General features: G+C 40.8%; 1 long non-coding RNA gene across 1 annotated transcript in view; it reads left to right on the top strand.

The window, feature by feature from the left end:
* LOC123478927 (uncharacterized) overlaps positions 1–19,084 on the top strand; it is a 158,903-nt gene extending 139,819 nt beyond the window's left edge. The window contains exons 3-5 of the long non-coding RNA XR_011651297.1: positions 6,627–6,702; positions 17,807–18,009; positions 18,781–19,084. This is a non-coding gene — a long non-coding RNA (uncharacterized lncRNA). The remainder of the gene's footprint in view (positions 1–6,626; positions 6,703–17,806; positions 18,010–18,780) is intronic.
* Positions 19,085–19,311: the final 227 nt, after the last annotated feature.

Below are 19,311 nucleotides of genomic sequence, written 5' to 3'. Positions count from 1 at the left end.
CCTGTGAGAGCATCTCATTACAAGACCCCAGAAATCGAAGGAGGAGATTTAGGGATAAATTTGGTAACACAGAGGTGAAGTGCCTTCCAAAGAGTAGACACAGGAAACCTGTGCTGATGAGCCTGTGGGCTCGGTCACGAAGAGTTACACTCATGGTCTGCTTGTAGATTAAAACATTCATTTTGCAGAAGCCACAGGGGGGCTTCCTCAAGAAACAATGCTAGTTGGGTGGATCAGTCACCTCGAGTGGAGCCTTCTCCATTGTCTCCATGGTGGTGGGGCCCAGAAAGTGCACCTGCTCAACACGCCTGTCACAAGATGCCACCGCGTGCTCTGGTGTCCCTAAGTGCGTTTAGTGATGGTAAAGAGTAAAAACTGGAAGGAGATTGTGCTTGTACGTGATGAAGACACTTTTCACAATTTTCTGCTCCAAACTTCTGATGCTTCCCCAGAATATTCTGGAGTTGCATTTGTACACTTCCCTATCATCTCCAGTTCATTAGCACTCCAACAGCTGTCAGTTAATACAAATGGGCCTCCCATGCAGGGCTTCTCAGACTTTATATGCATAAAATATGTATACAAATGCGTTGGGGATCTCGAGGAAATGTAGCTTCTGATTTGACAAGGGAAGGCAGGTCCTGAAGTCCTGCATTTTGAATAAGCTCCTGGGTGGTGGTGGTGGTGCTGCTGCTCCCTGGACCTCACGTTGAGTTACATAGCTCTAGATGTACTTCCAATGACAGAAAAATGGAATTAACATTTGTGAGTCAAAACTCAAGTCAAAAAGGTCCAGGCAATTTACAGATATTGTTTCACCCAGTTTTCTCAAGAACCTACAAAATGTATATTCAGGGAAAATTTTAACCTACCTCATCTGACCTAGGTGCTAATGGCAAAGCTAGGACTGGATCCCAGTCCTTTTGACCCCAGAGGTCCTCATCCTTCTGACAGACCAGGGCACCTCCCAGTGCTGATATGTCTTAGAGGATGCTGACCTGCCAGGGTGTTCTGGCTTGTCAGAGTATCTCAGGGCACAATTAAACTAGCAGGTTGAACCCCCTTTCCACCCAGATGTCAATACTATGATAATAAAGTGATTTTTTAAAAAGCCATAAATGGAGAGGAACAAAGAGAATAGAATAGGAACCCTTTGGAAGACAACAAAGCAGGCAGGCGAGTGGTAACCGCACTAGTCAACCAGACACAACTGGGCCTTTCAGCAGAAGAATGAAGTGCCAGAAGTTTTAGAGCAGCTCAGGGCCTCAACAAGTAGGGAAGAGAGAGAGCTGTAAAATTTGAATTTCGAATATACTAGAATTCTCCTTTTATGTTTTCAGCTGTGGGTTAAAGGAAGAAGCAGGGTCCTAAAGTTCTTCTGGCATCGATGCCAACAACAGATGATCGTAGGCACGTCATTACCTCCTTGGGTTTTGACATCCTGAAAGATAACAGCAAAAAGGTACACTACATTTTCTCTATGATCCCGTTCGCTCAAACATGCTGTGATCCTGAAGACGTAATCTCTCTTTCATAGGTCTGCATTTCTGTCAGAGGAAATGCCATTGTGAGGTTTTCATCATCGTAGTAACTGTTGAAGTAGCAGTCTCAGCAACACATTTGTACATCACAGTGCAATGGGTCATCCCTCATTTGTAAGAATCTTATTGAAGAAATGATGGGCAAAATTCCTTCTATATTCAAGTCTAACAAATTCTATAAATTCATATCCAACTGGTTGGCAGCCTGTGTCTGAGCTTTTAATAGAGTTATATTTCTTTTCTGTGTTCTGAAGGCCTTCCCAAATGAATATGAAATGGGGCACTTGATTTGGCTTCCCTTTCTAAGCTGTGGGCTAAATTTATTAATGCAGCTCGTGACTTATACCCTTTATTTATTTCATTAAACATGGTTTTTATTTTCTCAGAAGCCAATATATATTTTGTCACCATGGAAATAAATATCAAGTAGATAGGATTGGGGTTACAGATTTATCCCACATGAAACAAAATATATATTTCAAACCCCATTTGAAAAAGAGATGCATCAGTGTAAAATTATTCACCTTGCCCAAATAATTATTTTTAATGACATATTTATTCCTCAAGGATTATATTAAAGAATATTTAGTTTTAAAACATTCATTCATTCAATTAAACAAGTTCGATTTATGCACAATTTTTAGGCTTCCTTTTTTTGTTCAATTAAGTCAACTGTGTGGTTTAAGCAACTTGTGATTTTTAAATTTCAAATAAAATTTCTATTTGATAGTAATAATTTCATCAGATTTGGAGGTAATGCAAAATAAGGGGGGAAGTAAAGCTAAAAGAAAGCTAGAAAGGTTAGTATAGAGCAAATCAAAGAATAAATATGTTTCCATCTAAACCTTCAACTGAACTGAACAGACTAAGAAACAGTACCAAATGAGCTAAGAAAAGTAAGTACAAACTCCAAATAATTGTCTGATTTTGGAATTTAAGGATTAAAAAAGCAATCCTTTCCCCCATGTACCTTACTCTCTCTCTCCCTCTCATTTTCTCTTATTTTTCTCCCTCTCTTGTTTCTCTGTCTCTCTCTCCACACACACACACACACACATGCACAGTTGGAAGCAATAGATTTATACTAGATTCATTCATATTTTGTTTCTCCTGTTGGAGGAACAGATTGGGAAATTCAGTCCTTTAAAAATTTTGCTGGACTAGGGATTCAAATAGGGTTGTTCGGTTGATACTGTCCTTCAGTGTGACAAACTTTATGACGACTTCCACCCCCATGAAAATAAATTGAAAATTCATTTCGGACATTCCTTGTGTTAGGGGCCGGGAGGCTCGAAAGTTGTGAAGAAAAGAACTTACTGTATTTATTTGGCACCTGCTATGAGCTCAACACTCTGTTACTCAATTTGTGTTCAAGGCTGTTAATATTATCTGTATTTCAATGAATCAGAAGTTAAGGCCTGAAGAGAACGTCTAGCAAGCACAGCAGCTGGGCCTCATACACAACCATCAGATTTAATACATCACCCCCCATATACTTCACTAACTCCCCAAATATAGTCCTAGTTTATAAATTACTTGTCAGCTGGTGCTTTCTCAAGATAGCAGATAAAGGAATATAGTACTGTGGAGCATGGTAATTGACAGCAGGGAAATATGACATGTTGTTGGAATGAGTATATTTAATTAATACACAGTAAAGTCTTCATGGGAAAGACAGTACTGGAGATTGGTTCCCAAGAAATGAGAGAATTTTGACAGGTGGAGACAGAGGTGGAAACATTTCAGAAGAAAGGAAGTAAGTACTCAGCTAAAGTTACTTATGCAATAAAGTACAGAGGTACTCCTGGAAAAGTAAATGAGTTAGTTTTATGGGGGTCTTTCAGTGAAGAGCCAAGGAGGTCTCACACGTCAAGGGAAACTGGAAGTGCTGGAGCCATGATAACAGATGGAACACACCTGGGTCCCAGCACCCAGTTGGAGGTGGGACCTGCTCTACTGCTTCTACTACTACTACTACTGCTACTGCTACTACTACTACTACTACTACTACTACTACTACTACTACTACTAATGTTATTCTTTCCAATAGGATAAAGAAACCAGAACTGGCAAAAATCTTCCTGCATAAGCACATTTAAGTTGCTTTTCTTCTTGAATCCTTTTTGCCTCTAGGATGCATATCACAAGCAGAAAATTAATGAACAAGTAAATTGTTCTAGCCCTCTATGCCATGTCTGGACACAGCAAGTAAGATTGATCTTGGGACGAGAAACCTAGGTTCCCAGTCTGTGGCACACAGTGTTAGGATGTAGAGGATACCAGCGGTACATTATCCCATCACTAAGTCAGTGAAAAGATTATTTTTTTCCAACAGGGCTACCTTCATTAATTTGCATCTTTGCTAGTGCTTTTTCCTCTGACTTAATTTTGACCACGTTTCAAAATAAAATATTTGATGAAATCCTACCCATTTTTTCAGGTCCACTTTAAAGGCACTACTTTCATTGTCTTCACTAAATTTTCCATCTGAAGCTGTTATTTCTATTCTGGGGCTTATGGTATTATGTGCCAGGTTCTGCTTTAGGTGCTGGGAATACAGCTGGATGAGACAATACCCTTCGTTCAGAGATTCTTTGGATGAAACAATGATGAAGAGACAGGAAAAAGTAAAAAGAAAACGAGGAGTGTAAGGCCTCAGAAGACAGTGAAGAAGTGTGTCTGAATAGAAGGAATAACCATCAATGCCAAATGCTACTGAGAAATGCAATGAGATAAAAACTAAAAACAGGCAATTGAAGCTGTCAGAATGGAAGAAATATCCTTTATGAGAGTTGTTTTGGCAGAACGCTGAAAACAAAAGCCTCATTGGAGTGGATCAAAGAGAGAATGATAGATGAGGAAGGGACTTAGAGACAAGTTTTTGTTTTGCTGTAAAAGGAAGCAGACAAATGGGATGATATCTTGATCAAAGGTGCACAATTGCTATACCTTAAGGTGAATTACTTTATGGCATGATTTTACATGTATGGCAGTGAAAATTTTGGAGAGACACAAACAAGCAGGCCATAACAGACATCTACTCTAAATCCAGAGGTGAGTATGCGTTCAGGGCTTAGGGGAGTTCCTTGGCACATCAGTGATATAAGGTATGTACATAGATTCTAGTAGTTAGTGTATTAACTAAATGATGCTTTTGAAGGCCAGATTAGCAAACCAGTTATTATTCAGGCCAATTACAAATGCTAGGCTTCGTCAGTAGAGGGTGCCAGAGGGACATCTGTTCCAGTTTCTGCGCAGTGTCTTCCTTGGTCGTTTCACCAGGGTCCCAGTGTGAGGTACCCACATGAATTCTTAGTGAGTCCTGTTTGTACCCCAGTGGGCGGCTTCCATGCAAATCTTACAGGGGTGGCTGGTTTTTCCCCTGCCGGTTTCAGCCTACAGGAGCTCAGCAAACTTGGCCAACTGCTGGGCCATAGCCTTACCCTGCACTAAAGTCTGACTTTCAGCCTTGGATCATTCCTCTGAGGAGTCTGTTTTTAACTTGAGTACTCTTTTCAGCCCTTTTGGTAGTGGCTGCTTTTCCTGTATTCTTTACTGTTCTTTTTACCTTTTTAAAAAATATATATTTTATTGATTATGCTATTACAGTTGTCCCATTTTCTCCCCTTTACTCCCTTTCACCCTGCACACCCCCTCCCACCCACACTCCCCCCCTTTAGTTCATGTCCATGGGTCATACATATAAATTCTTTGGCTTTGCCCACCCTGCTCCGCAATCGGCCACCTCGCTGGGTCTGCCAGCCCCTGCCTTGCCGTGTGTCCTCTCTGCCCGGCTGCCTGTGTCTGCCCTTCCTACCAGTCTGGATGAAAGTTTCTTCTTTATCTCCTTGGTTTTTAGACTTCCATACAGTTTGATTTTCTGTCGGTTCTGGTTGTTTTTTGTTTTTAAATTGTTGTTGTCCTTATTTTGGTTGTGCGAGGAGGCACAGTGTGTCTCCTACGCCTTCATCTTGGCTGGAAGTCTGTTCTTTTTACCTTTTGCTGGTAAAATGTTCGTTGCTTTTGTGCTAGTTAATAATTCTTGATATTAACATTTTCCTGCAAAAAAAAAAAAGGCTGGTGTGGTTTGTGTGTCTGATTGGATTCTTACGGTGAAATTATTGTTTCACGTATAATGGCTATTGCCTGGTTGTAGCAACGGGTAACTTGAGAACATGCCTTCTAAATGCTGGTGTATTTTCCTTTTCAGCTACCAGAGACTGATCATCATGCAGCACAGCCTACATCCCAACTTTGTTAAAGATCCCATTTTACCCAAGTATATCTTGAAATAAAAACAAAACAAAATATCACAAAACATCTCTGGTCAAATGAATGTGAGAAGTGTATAAAAATTTTCTCTTTGCAACAAACATACTTATAAATGTTTGATGAGAACAAAACAGAATAAAATGAACCTGAGATTTAATCGTTACCTGTTAAAATTGTGTTATTCAAGATAAATCTCATCCAATGGAAAAAAAACCAAAAACAAACAAACAAAATGTTTTGTCAACCTCTGTGTCTACACTAGTGGAGAGAAATAAAAACACTGAGCCAATATTGGTTAGTTTTGGGGAAATTATTATTGCATTATCTAGAAATAAAACCCAGAAACATTTTAAAGTGTAGACCCAAGAATGACAAATTACGGTGGCAAGTTGACCCCCTGCTGTCATAAATAACACTGTATTGGAATATAGCCACGGCCGTTCATTTCTCTACTGTCTAAGATTGCTCATGGTCTACAGCGTAGAACAGAGAAGTTGTGACCAAGACCGAAGGGCCCCACAAAGCCTCAAATATTTACTCTTCATCTCTCTAGGAAAGTTTGCCAACTCCGCAGGACATTGGATCTCTCTTGCCATGGAGACTTGAAAGCAGCTAAACAAATAGGTGTGGCTGTGTTCCGATAAAACTTTACTTATCCATATCAGGCAACAGTCACATTCGGCCTATGGGCTTTAGCTGGCTGACTCCTGCTTCAGGGCACAGTAGACGTGCAAAAATGTTAGCTGAATACCTTTAAAAAATGGGTTCTTAACAAATTCTAAAATTGCCAGCACATTCTGTTCTCTTTTTCAGTGTGTGTGGCATTTGGATGATACCCATGTGACCAGGAGAGACTGTGCATGATGGATGAGTTAGGTGACCTCTGGAGGTAAGTTGTGACCCTAAACCACCATGCCCAAGTGGAAAGCATTGCCGTCCTGGGGCAAAAGGTAAACTCCATGCTTGATTAAAACACAACCAAAGGTAAGGTTTCTCTCTGGTGGGCTGCAGTCTCCAGCCTTCTTCCGTGTTTCCTTCCCACTGGCAGCTCAGAGCTGTCCTTCATCCATCACATGCCCCTCGAGTGTCTGCGTTGGGTTCACTGTCATGCTGAAAAACTACTTCATGCACTTAGTGGAGGAACTCAGGATGGAGTCTGAGATGTTTGCATAGCTTTTGGGAAAAACACCATCCAAGTGTGGCGGAAACAAGTCAAGAGGCATTTTAAGTATTTGTTTCAAAATAGAAATATTGAGAATGGTAATTATTTTTTTTTCCAGAGGTGTTTGTTAGTTCTACAAATCCGATGGGCAAATTTCACTAGCCAATTTCAGATAACCTAATTTGATGATGCTATTTCTCTTACGTCACTCAAAGCTGCCCCAGCACCTCTGCCCTCGTGCCCCTAGCATAATTCAGCCCCCCATCCTTTCTTCTGAATTGCTGCCTCCAACACTTCATGTCTCTAACTTGTTTTTACCTTTCCCAGCCAGATTAATCTTCCTGAAACGCAAATCTGATCATGTCGCTATTTTTCTCAGAAACCCCAAATGACTCCCCTTTGCCTCAAGAATAAAATTTAATCTTAGTTGACAGCCTTCAGCTCCGGTTATCTGCACCATTCCATGCCCATCCCACTCATGCCTGACTACCTCCTTTCAAGGGGGGGTCGCCAGATAATAGACAGGATGCACAAGTTACTTTGACTTTCAGATAAATGAGCAATTTTTTAGTATGAAGGTATCGTGGGCAATACCCATTATAAAAATGAGTCATTGTTTATCTGAAATTTAATTTTAACTTGGTGTTCTGTGTTTTTATTTGCTAAATCTGGCAACCCTGCTCTCAGGCCCACTACATTTATTAGATTCAAGTGGTGTCTGTTCCCTGTAGATACCTCATTATTTTCAGCTTTTCTGATTTTGCCAGAATGACCTCCTATTGTACCTAGATGCCGGAAATGAAAGTAAGGCACTTCGCAGCTTAACGCTCCCTCTGCTGAGTCAGCATGATATAGAAGAAAGGGCGTACATGACATAGTCTGAGACATACTTGGATTATCATTATGGCTCCAACGTGACCATCTTTGTGACCTTTGGATAAATTGATTAACTTTTATAAGCTTTAGTTTCCTTACCCACACAATGAGGGTCATAATACCAACTTCAGGTGATTATTTTAAGGTTAAGTGAAATTTTATAAAATTTAAAAAAGATGGCATTCATAGGAGGGGTTCAATAAATGAGAACACTTTATCAACTTTCTCCTTATATCAGTGCTTCTTAAACTTGAGAAACCTCGAAGTCCCCAAAATATACCCATGAATTCTAACGTAAGAAACATGTTATCAAACAGTTCAGAGTAGAAGTGGTTACTTTAGGTGGTCACTGCATACCCCATGCAGAAACCCTAATCAGACTTAAGCATTGGAAGTCTATGGTAGAACATGGTCACTAAGTGTTTGTCTAGATAATCCAGAATGTGACTATATTTTAGAATCTGAGAAAAAATACAAATACAATATTTAAAAATCACCATAACCACTTTGTGTGGTTGCACGAACACACCAATAGATTCTCGCGAGAGAAACACTGTGCTCTCTCTCGACTGTGTACATGCTCTACTGTCTACCAGACAGATTGCTTTGCACGGGTTACGGGTTTGGGTCTTTGTTCCTTCTCCACAGAGCCTTCTCGAAAGTGGAAACTTGTATTTGTTGACTGGATTGCTAACTGATTGTCTGAGTAGGTAAATGTTGACCTCTCAGATTCAGAAATATAGGCTTTAAATGATGACTTATGTGTATGTTTAGCCAATTTGCCAGTTGTATCCACGGCCCCTTCCTGATAGTGTATCTGTATCACCTCTGCTAGGTAGGGAATTGGTTACATGACTTTGGCCTTGGTTTATGGGACATCAGACCTGGCTGGCATATGCTGGCTGGGTCAGCCAGATTTCCTCTCACGGGATGTGGGGACTGTTATCAGTCTCTGTTGGGTGCTTGGAGTTCAAGCTGCTGTCTGGCTAACCATGCGGAACTTTAATCCTGCTGAGAAAGCAGAGAAAACTTTTCTGCAGAGGGTAATTGTAAAGAGACAGCCACTGAGTCAGGGCTTGGAAAAACTGCAAAGAAACCTTGTGACCTGGTTTTCCACTTTCTGATTCAGTCATGACTCTGATTTTTGCTTCAGGAAGCTTGAGGCTCTTTCTTTGTTACTCGTACCAAATAATCCTTCTGTGAGGCACCTGGGTGAAAAAGGACTCCCCCTGCCAGGAGAGTTGCATGGAGTCGTGAGGGTCACCTTTGGGCAGTGTGAGTTTGTGAGTGGCCACGTGGATAGGGCTGCATCGAAGGAGAGGAAGCTAAAGGAAAGCACGAGGGAATGGTAGACAGGTGAGGGAAGGGACCACTATTTGGCTAAGGGGCCTCAAAAACCTTGGGGAATGGTCTCGCGTGATTTTTAGTGAGTCATAGGAGAGATCTGCACCCTCTCCTTTGTTTTCCTATGAAATGTTCAGAAAACTTATAATAGTTTCTAAACCTTGGGTACATATATATTTTTTAAATAATGAATGTGCAAGATATGTTAGATGGCAAGACTGATACCTGGCATGACTCAATGTAGCAACGGACCCAGACTTGTATCTCAAATATGCTGCATTATTGCTTCAGCTTTCATTCGAAGAAAGGGTTTCACTGATAAAAAATGTTCATTAAGTAGAAGAAAGAGCCTTGGACAGAGAATAGGAAGATATAGGATAGGATCCATGACCCCTCACCTCTTTGTTATGTCTTGGGTCATATTGGTGATAGAGTAACTATGGAAAATATTAGAAGATTTTTATGAAGTTCAAATGCCATTAAGACTATTAAAGCAGTTTATAAACAGTAAAGAGTTACAAAGATTAAAGGTGGCGTTTAGGTTTACAATTTCAATTTTGCGTTACTTTTGTTTCTTTCTGTTTCTCCAATGTCTCTCACAGCAACAGTAACATAGGAGGTGCTCATCATTTGATTGTTGAAGAAATGAATCCAGGCTTCAATGTCACATATGTGTTTTATATACATGTAACTAAATCAATCTCAAAGCATTCATTGACAAAGGGGATGTAAACTGTCCTTATCTACTGTGGAATCAAGGACAGGAAATGGCAACACAATTGATTTAGGTTAGAGTCACATCTCAGAATTCAAATGGTACTCTACAGCGAGGAGGTAGTGGAGGACATTGAATATTCCTTCCCTAGAGAGTCTGAAGGAATTGGATTCTGTTCTCCTTGGAGCAGTTTAAGTCTAATCTTGATGGACTTGAAGATCTCTTAGCATCTCTTCTACCCTTTTAATTTTGGGATTAAAATGAATCTGAACTCTTCTTTCCTGCTGGGGCGGCGATCGATGCCTTTCGTACGGGCTTAGATAGCACTCACTCGGTAGGGAGTGTCCCGAATGCTCTGCAGGGTGCACGTCCTGTGGTTCCTTAGCTGGCTACTCTGAGCCTATTGACCGTAAGCATCTCTGATGTATCATTCTAAAAGGCTTAAAACAATTTGTGGGTCTGTTTTTACCTCCAGTGAATCATCCTGAGGGCATAATAGCATGTTCCTCTGGACTTTTGGCATAAGTAATAGAGGGAGAGAGTGTGACTTGGTGCTCCTGTGACTAATTTCATGTCTGTTGCTTTTACTTGTGGAACAGCATGAATGAATCACTCCATGTGTTTCAATGACACTTTACATAAACAGGAAGACAATGCATTCCAGTTTCTGACTGTGTCAACTTTTAATTGATGATAATGTATAGACCAGAAGACACAGCATCTTTAATATTTAAGTTCTCTTCATAGTCTTTCCGGGCAGATGACTCTTGCTCTTAGAACTGTCTTTAGGTTGGTGCAAGACTGACCCCTGTCCTAGACCCTGCATTTTAGAGGGCACTGTGTATCACACACACACACACACACACACACCCTACATTCATTTAAGAACATAGGGTTATTTCTGTCACTTGGGATCCAGGACTCAGTGCGGCCTGAGACCATAGACACCCAGCCTCATGACAACACCATTCTGGCCTCGGAGAAGCACTTCTCCATGTCTTGCCCTGTATTTTCACAACTAAAGGTAACCAGACCCAACTGCCATAAAAGTCTGTGAGTCCTGCTGCTGCCAGTGTCACAGATGGGCTGTGCTTTGGAAACCAGAGAGAATTCGAGTGGCAAAAGCACATAGATCCAGGAAACGGCAAATAATTTGTATCAATCTAGGTTCAGTCAGAAAAACAGAGCCGCTCTAGGAATTATGGGAAAAATGTTGATTAAAGGAATTAGGGTTTACAGGATTGTGGAAAGAGCTGAGAAAGCGAATGTTGGGAAGTCTGAAGCAGCAAGGTCAGGGAAACTGTCATTTAATGACCTCAGCCTAAAGCACTAAAGCATGTGACTCTTAAAAGGCTGCCAGAAAAACTGCTGCAGTCTCAGTATCTCTGGAAAAGTTCCTACCAACTGTCGGACTACACAAAAACGTGGATGCATCTGGAATGCGGGAGAAGTCACTGAATATCCTCCATCTACCTACCGATCTGGTGACTGTGATCTCCCGAGAACAATGGTCTCTTCTTCCTTCTGCCTGCCAAATATCTCAAGAGTTTCTCTCACTGGTGAACTCTAACCTGGAGCCGTACAAAGCAGGTGACCCTGAAAAACGTAGTGTCTGGCTGCTGTTCTGCACTGTGAAGGAGGGAATAGATGTGATGCTGAGTCGACAACAGGCCATTCCGCCAAATTCATCCCTTTATCCACTCTGCATTTCTCCCTATGTTTAATTTTTGAATAAATACAAATATGTGTCTTACTTCCAACTAATATGATGTGACTAGCCTTGATGCAAGCTCAGACACATTCCTCTAAAAGGGAAGGCGCAGAGGTTCACACGCCACTTTATCCACTTCTGATATTCCATGACTTGCATATTGAAATACAGAATCGGCTGATATAAGCATATTTCATATTTCATAGTGGAGGTTGGAGGGGAAGGTTACTTTATGCAAATATCAATATATACATATCAAAGAATAAATAACATGTAGACAATTACTAGCCTTTTTTCTCCAACAGCTTGTCACATGGCCATAGTTGCTATTCCCAATGCCCACTTCTACTCCCATAATCCCTTTGCCCTAAGATACATAGTTTTCTGCCTACTGGGGACCCAGACTTAGTGTTTATGTTGCTGACAAATTGCTGCCTTGGAAATGGGCATAACAACATTGGCTGTGGTGCGTGTAAATTTTTGAGCCTATACATGATTTCCACAACTCTTGCTCGGTTGCTATTCACAGGATGGAATATTTTGTCCATCTAATTGTTGAAGCCTCCTCTTTCGTTACCCTGCTATAGTTACACGAGACACAAACATCCCACACTCTGTGCCCATTCTGAAAGATCCATCCACATACCGCTTCTCCGGAGCAGCTTTTCCAATTTTTAATCTTATTTTGTTAAAATCCCTGGTCATTTACCTAAATTGTTATCAACAGCACACAAGTAAGTATCGATGTATACTTTCATCTTTCAGACAATTTTATCTTTTAGGCAAACTGAATAACTGCCCCAAATTCTACCCACGGGGAGGATATTCTTTAACTCCGCTTTGGGACAACTACTGCTACTCATTTTCTGGGTGGTTTTAGAGGAACTTCTGGAATCATTTGTAAACTGTGCCCAACTATATTCTCAGTACACTGGTCATAGGGGGTCTCCATGAGGCCGTATGTGAAGTGAGGGAGAAGAGGCAATGCACAGGTGTAGGCACCTGAGAGTCTAAGCCACTTACTCAGACAGCTCATGGTGCTTTCCGGAACTCCCAGAGCCCAGGCCTCGTATGCCACTGGCACTTGAGGAGGGACTGCCACCACCGCATCCATCTTTATGGCTTGGTGGTTCAGATGGCACTTGGCTTAGGATAAGCAGTTCAGGTTGCATAGTAACTTTGTGGCTCATGGCCAATCATTCAGGGCCCAGGGGGGTTTTCTGCAGAAGAGACATGATTGAGTCTAGAATTCAAGGGTCTGCATGATGATTCATCACCAGGTTGTTGCTATGGGCTCTGCACCCCTTGGAGACACCTCATGGACCCCTGGAGCTGCTGCATCATGTGGCAGAAGTGGCAGGGAGGCTTGTATAGTCATGTGGGCCCTTGCCAGGGCCTGCTCTTTAGACTCAACTAAAAGCAAGAAATCCTACAGGTTGGTTGGTAAATGTGTCCAGGCAACTTTCAAGCCCCGATCTGGCACATGTTGCCTTTAAAACTCAACGAGGCCCAATAAGCATTGTGCTGCTCTCTTGGTGTAGTAGGTGCCAGATATACCAGCTGTCCTTTATCTCAGAACTGATATATTGGCCTGCACTGGAACTGTAGGAACTTTGCTGAAGTTACAGGACCCTGAGTTATTGAGGGTATAATCTTTTATGCTTTGTTCCATATGTGTCTCACCAGGTTGTCTAGGTAGGGGTTGGAAACCTTTTTTGTTTTTTTGGTACTGGGCCAGATAGTAAAATATTTTAGGCTTTGTAGAATATATAACTTGATTACGTCTTCTTTTTTATATTTTTACAATGATTTAAAAATGGGAAAAACCATTCTTGACTTATGTGCCATGTAAAAACAGGCTTCTGGCAGTCGGTTGATCCCTGCTCTGGGGCAGTAGCTCTCACACTGCCTGTGCCGTGTGTTCTTTTCCTTTTAAATTTCCAATCCACTTCAGGCGGTTACTTTTGTAGATACAGTAAAAATGGATAGGTAAAAATATAAAATTATAAAGGCATAGAAGATACAAGTTTAAATATTTGAATTTTAGCTTCAACAGACATAGTTATGCTACAAATTACTATAAAATGTCTAAATTCCTAGGCTAGCTCATCGCAAACTGGCAACGAACAGCTTTCAGTCCTCACTGGTGTGCATACAGCTCTTTGAATCACACTGGGCCGGGGTCTTCCTCACTTCCTGCTCGCCAGGTCGGTTATTCATGGGGGTGAACTGTTGTTGGGATCTGCGGAATGGGCAGATTCAAGTTCCTCAGAGCGTCAATTGAAACAGTAGGCTGGAAAGTTTGTATATTCCTGAAAGGAGGCAGAGGACATGTATTCCTAGCCCTTCATTTGTTAAAGGAGTAGAAGGAGAGAAAAGTCACTGGATTAGTAGCTGCACACCAGGGACTCGGGCTTGTGTGGGTTTGCTTGGACAACAGCTGCCATTGGAGTCACCACTTGATTGATTTATGAAAATCTGGTGTAATTCTCCAAGATTCATCTGGATTCTGCATAGCGCAAAGAGATGAGTTGATTTGGTATGTGTTAGGAATAACTTCCCCCACATTTTTTCGGTCCTCGACAGTGGCATTAATTAATCTCCGTGGTTCTTCAGGAATTTGGTATTTCCTTTCGTTTTGCTAGTCTGTGTCATGCACTCCCAGTGTCTTATTTCCTAGTGCCGCTGGGGTCCTAGTAACATAGTTACCTTACGTTTGGACTGGGGCAGGTCTCCAATCACCTCTGGAAATTCTGGAAGTCTGGTACTGACACTCAGGCAGCATGTGGATGAGATAGCCTCGCTAGTGGCTTTTAATGTGCTGTTGAGAGCTCAAAATGTCGTTGGTGAAGGCCAGGGTCAGCTTTGTAACAATTCTTAGGAATATGCAGATTGACGACTTACACCTGGTGTGTCCAGTCATATAGCCTGACTGTGGCTGTGTGGTGACTAGGGGACAGAAACCCCTTTGGAAACTTTTGCCCGAGCTTTCCTGAATTTAAGAATCCTCAGACAAGTCTAGACCATCGTGATGGTTCATAATACAGAAACGAGGCTCGCCCAGTGCAGCTGGGAAGGAACCTGGCAAACTGACCCTGGAAGTCTCTCGGGTCCCTGATGCTCTCTGTTTGCTTTCTTCTGCTGCGCCATATGCTTTGCCTTTATAAATACTTTAGGTGAGTGTACCCTGAGGAATCTTGTGAGTTCTTTCAGTGTTCCAAACTTATGTAATTATTGTAGCATTATTACTGTCTTTACATTCAATCAAGGAGAGAACTAATTCCAGGTTTTTATTAAGATTCTATTATCCTAGAACATTTTCCATGCCAACATCATATTAATCTGGGTTCATTCAGGAAAACAGAGCCCCACTAAGTAATATGGAAATGAAGGGGTTTGATGGAAGAGTTAGGGCTTCATAAATGTAGACATATAGATGGGAATGGCAGTGGGGAGGGGCAGCCAGAAGGTTATAGTTACTGAGCACCACCCTTGTGGGTGTTATTAAAAATTACTGCCATTTTCAACAATTGTTGAGAAAATTCCCACCTCCAGGGAAAACATAGCTATTTGTATACTTTTAACTTAAAATGTTGATTACAAATTCTTAAATATTCAGACGTGTTATGTGGACCTTTATTATAGTCTTCCCAGGGCCCCACAAACATTAGGGGTGGCCTGCTCTTTCTCATGCTGCTGTCTCGTGGTCTTCCCTTGCCAAAGCCTTTGCTGTGCCCAGCTTCGGGCTTACCTGCTGTGTGTTGCTTATCCACCACATCTGACCGGTTCAATTTTCTCTTCACTGTAGTGGCAATTTGCTTTCATGCTTGTAGGGCATCTCCAGGGCTTTATATTGGCCCTGGAGCCTTAAAACCCATGATATTATGTTTGTGTTAACTCAATAGACTCATGTAGTACCTTTATTATAGTATACTTGCATTTAATAAAACAATTCCTTGATAAAACTGGAGAGTGTTGTAGGGTTTGCTTAATCCCATAGTTGAAATAAGACTAATAACATGTAATGATACAGATTGTGAGGGTTTCCTGGGTGAACGAGTTGAGCTCTATCAAGACACAGCCTGGGGATGATTCTGGGCTCTTCCCTTTCCCCCTCAGCGTTCACTCGGAGATGTTTTGCTTTTATCTTATTTGTTTTTGTTGTATGGTGATATTTTGTTTTAAAATAGCTTTCTTAAATTAAAAAAATGTTTAAAATCTAGTGATCTAAGCCAACTCCTTATTTTATTTTGAGGAAATGAGGGTCCATACACATACATGAACTTACAAATCACATCACGTCATGAAACAATCACAGACCTGGGAGTAAAACCTAGGTCTCCAGCCCCTGACTACTCTCTTTCCAGCTTTTTAAACAAGTGTTCAGATTGCAGAGATCATGGAACTCGTTCTTTCCAGAGAGACAGAAATGCTGTTAGCTTGATTTCCTTAAATGCAAATAGCATTTCATGTTAATTAAATGATCTATACTATATTCTAGTATATATATAAATAGAAGCGCACACTAGATATTTATTTCTCTGTATCTCCCTCTTTCCCCTCCACCACCTTACACTCACATGCATCCGCATGCATGCATAAGAAAAAATACCTTGGAATTAAAAACATTTTATTTTCCCCACATGACTGTTTCCCTCAAGTGGGGAAGGTGTGAGTTTAGTGGCAGGGCCCCTGAGTGCACCCAGAGAAGCAGCACCGCTCATGGGCACAGATGTGGAATTTGAGAGCCTGGAGTCCCTCATTTCTATCTTCTGCCTATATTTCCTAAGGTTCTGATTTTAAGTCATTACTAATGTTTTACATATTTAAAACTGGCATATAATTTATACAATTAAAAATAATTATTTTGTTTCCTCTCAGAAAGCTTGAGAGGAGTTTTGACATTTGGTTGGAGATTTAAAAGGCATTCTAAAGATGTGTTCTTTGTAGTAGCTCCTGTAAACCCCTCTCCCCACTATCCCCTCCCCACTCCCCTCTGGCTATTGTTAGATTGTTCTTAACTTCAATGTCTCTGGTTATATTTTGTTTGCATTTTTCTTTTGTTGATTATATTCCAGTTAAAGGTGAGATCAGATGGAAAATCAAGGGGGAAGGTGGAGGTAGGGGAGGGAGGTGGGTTTGGCTGGGGTGGGGTGGAGGGATGGGGAGAAAATGCAGACAACTGTAATTGAATAACAATAAAAATTAAAAAAAAAAGTGTTCTTTGAATGCATGTCTCCCAGTTAGACCTTCTGTTGGAAAGTAATGCTGAGGACAGCATTCAAGTGACCTGAAAACTTATGATTTTCAAAAAAAAAGTTTGATGTAATAAAAGTCTACTTTTTTCCTGATGAATCAGCACTTCTGCTGATCTAAAAAGAAGATTAATGCATCGTGAATAGTTCAATGATACGTTATGGGCTTGACTGCCATACACATTAATAAACAGTTCCCGGAAGCTATCAAGATAAAAGTGAACCCTTAGGTAGCTTGAATCAGGTCCTTTTAGACCAAATTAAAGTCTTCTCAGAATTGAACCGCGTAAGGGCTACTTTACCAACTATTTCATTTGTAATTAGGGTGTTGCATGACAGTGATCCCAGTGGGGAGATAACCCATGATGGGGTTTGAGAGTTTCAGGATATCTACAGTTTCTGAAACTTATTAAATGTTTCTGCTTTGAGGTTAAATCTAAATTTAATATATGACAAGGCTGCTCCTGAATGGTGCTTTGGCATCATGGGATATAATGACTGGTTTATTAGTCAGCAAATATTGAAAAAACTGCTTCGGTGTGCTGGACATCCAGGGGTGGTCCTAGGGGTGGAGATGCGAGGGGAATGCTTTTAGAAACCCTTGGGCTCTCAGAATGTGTGACACAGTGATTGAGAATAGGAGCACAGGAGGGAATACTCATGATTATAGAGATGCCAGCATGTAGCCAGGGGACTTGTTCGCTGACCAAAATCAAGTAGGTGGCTAAGAAAGATGTCTAAGAGGCCATTTGTTAAGAAAGTAACTTTTCTAGGCAGAAAAAAAATGCATTTAGAAGCAACAGAAAATGATTCTTAGAAGAATCCTGGGAAGCTTTTATATCAGGACTTGACATACTATGGAAGGAAGTTAGATAGAACTGCTTGGGTTCTTGGACTTGGGTTGAGACCAAAGTAATTTTATTTTCTTAGGCACCAAGGAAACTAATTCTGGCTCAGCATTGAAGGGAATTAAATGTGGAGAATGAGAATGAAGAGCGGTGCTAGATGTTGACCTTTTGGAAGATAAAATGAAAAGAACTCAAGATTTTAATTAATTCCTCAAAACCAACGAAGATGAACATTTGGCGTGGAAACTCAGTGTCTCTCATTTAACTTAAAAAATTCCACCACGAGTAAGTCGCTGTGCCTACCCTCACCATGCCTGTTGTACAGCTTCGCCCTTTCGTGTCTTCATCGCTTTCCAAGTCTTTACTCGGGGTAGACTTCCCTACAGCTGGCTTCGCTGAGTACGAAGAGATTATAAAAAGTGACTTTCCTCAGAGAGTCATCAGATTAAGCAAGTCAAATTATAGGAATCCAGTTAAATTTGAATTTTAGATAAAATGTCAGTAAGTTTTTTTTTTAAAAAAAATATGGCTATTTTCCATGCAACATTTGGAAGCTACTTATTCTAAAAAAGTATTCTCTGTTTTTTTAAAATGCAAATTTAACTAGGTGTCTTACGTTTTGTCAACTAAGTCCTTCAGCTTCTGTCTCCAACCAATATTGTCTCTATGTCTTCCTGCATCAGCTACTTCCATTTCTCGGAAGATGTATGCCTTCTTTCTAGGACTGATCCATTCATCTGCATTCTTGATTTCATTCACTCCTACTTTTTCAGGAAGCTTACTCCACCAGTCATTTTCTCCATTTTGTACTTTAATTTCTTTCTCCTCTCTGATGATGTCCCCTTCTCTCCCTCCTACCCACTCCATTTGCTCCTTTCCCTTTGTGAATAAAGTATCTCTATCCTAACACAATTTTCCTCTCAAGTTTTTCTCCTTCAAACTACTTCCTTTAACTGCTAAGATGCTCAAAAGAAGGATCCATACCTACTTCTTCTTTTCTTCATAGTGCCATATTTGGTATGATGATTTTCTATTAATGTGTCTGGTTCTCTACAGAGTAATAACCCCAGCTGTGGAGCAAGAATTGTGCAGGAGGCCAGTGTATTATGTAGAATTTTCTTTCTCAAATTGGCAATTTAAGGAAAGGCCAAATGATAACCAAGGAAGAAGTTGGAAAACAAACACTGAAACAAATGAAGACAAGTTTTAATAAAAATTGTTACCATTTACTGTGAACTTCTTGGTCCAGATATGCTAGGTAATTTAGATTTATAGTTATTTAACCCTCCCAAAAATTACATTTGTAATTTTATTTATCAGTGGTTCTCAGGTGAAATAGCTAAAGTGTTTTTTTCTTTTCTTACTGGGGTTAAGAAACAATACTCGCTCCAGATGACATAGCCACTATGTGGTAGAGCAGGCAACTGAATCTAAGGATTTTGACTCCGAAGCCCTCAAGGTGGGATCGGGAATAACCATCACTTAAGTAAATCAAGCAAACAAATGCTACCCAATCACTTGTGCTGGTTTCAGTTAGCTCTTGATGTGTATATTCTGTCATTAGTGTGATTAATATTTGTTCTGGTT

The sequence above is a fragment of the Desmodus rotundus genome, chromosome 5, assembly GCF_022682495.2.
Source record: "Desmodus rotundus isolate HL8 chromosome 5, HLdesRot8A.1, whole genome shotgun sequence".
Classification (NCBI taxonomy): domain Eukaryota; kingdom Metazoa; phylum Chordata; class Mammalia; order Chiroptera; family Phyllostomidae; genus Desmodus; species Desmodus rotundus.
This window is presented reverse-complemented; position numbering and strand designations above follow the sequence as displayed.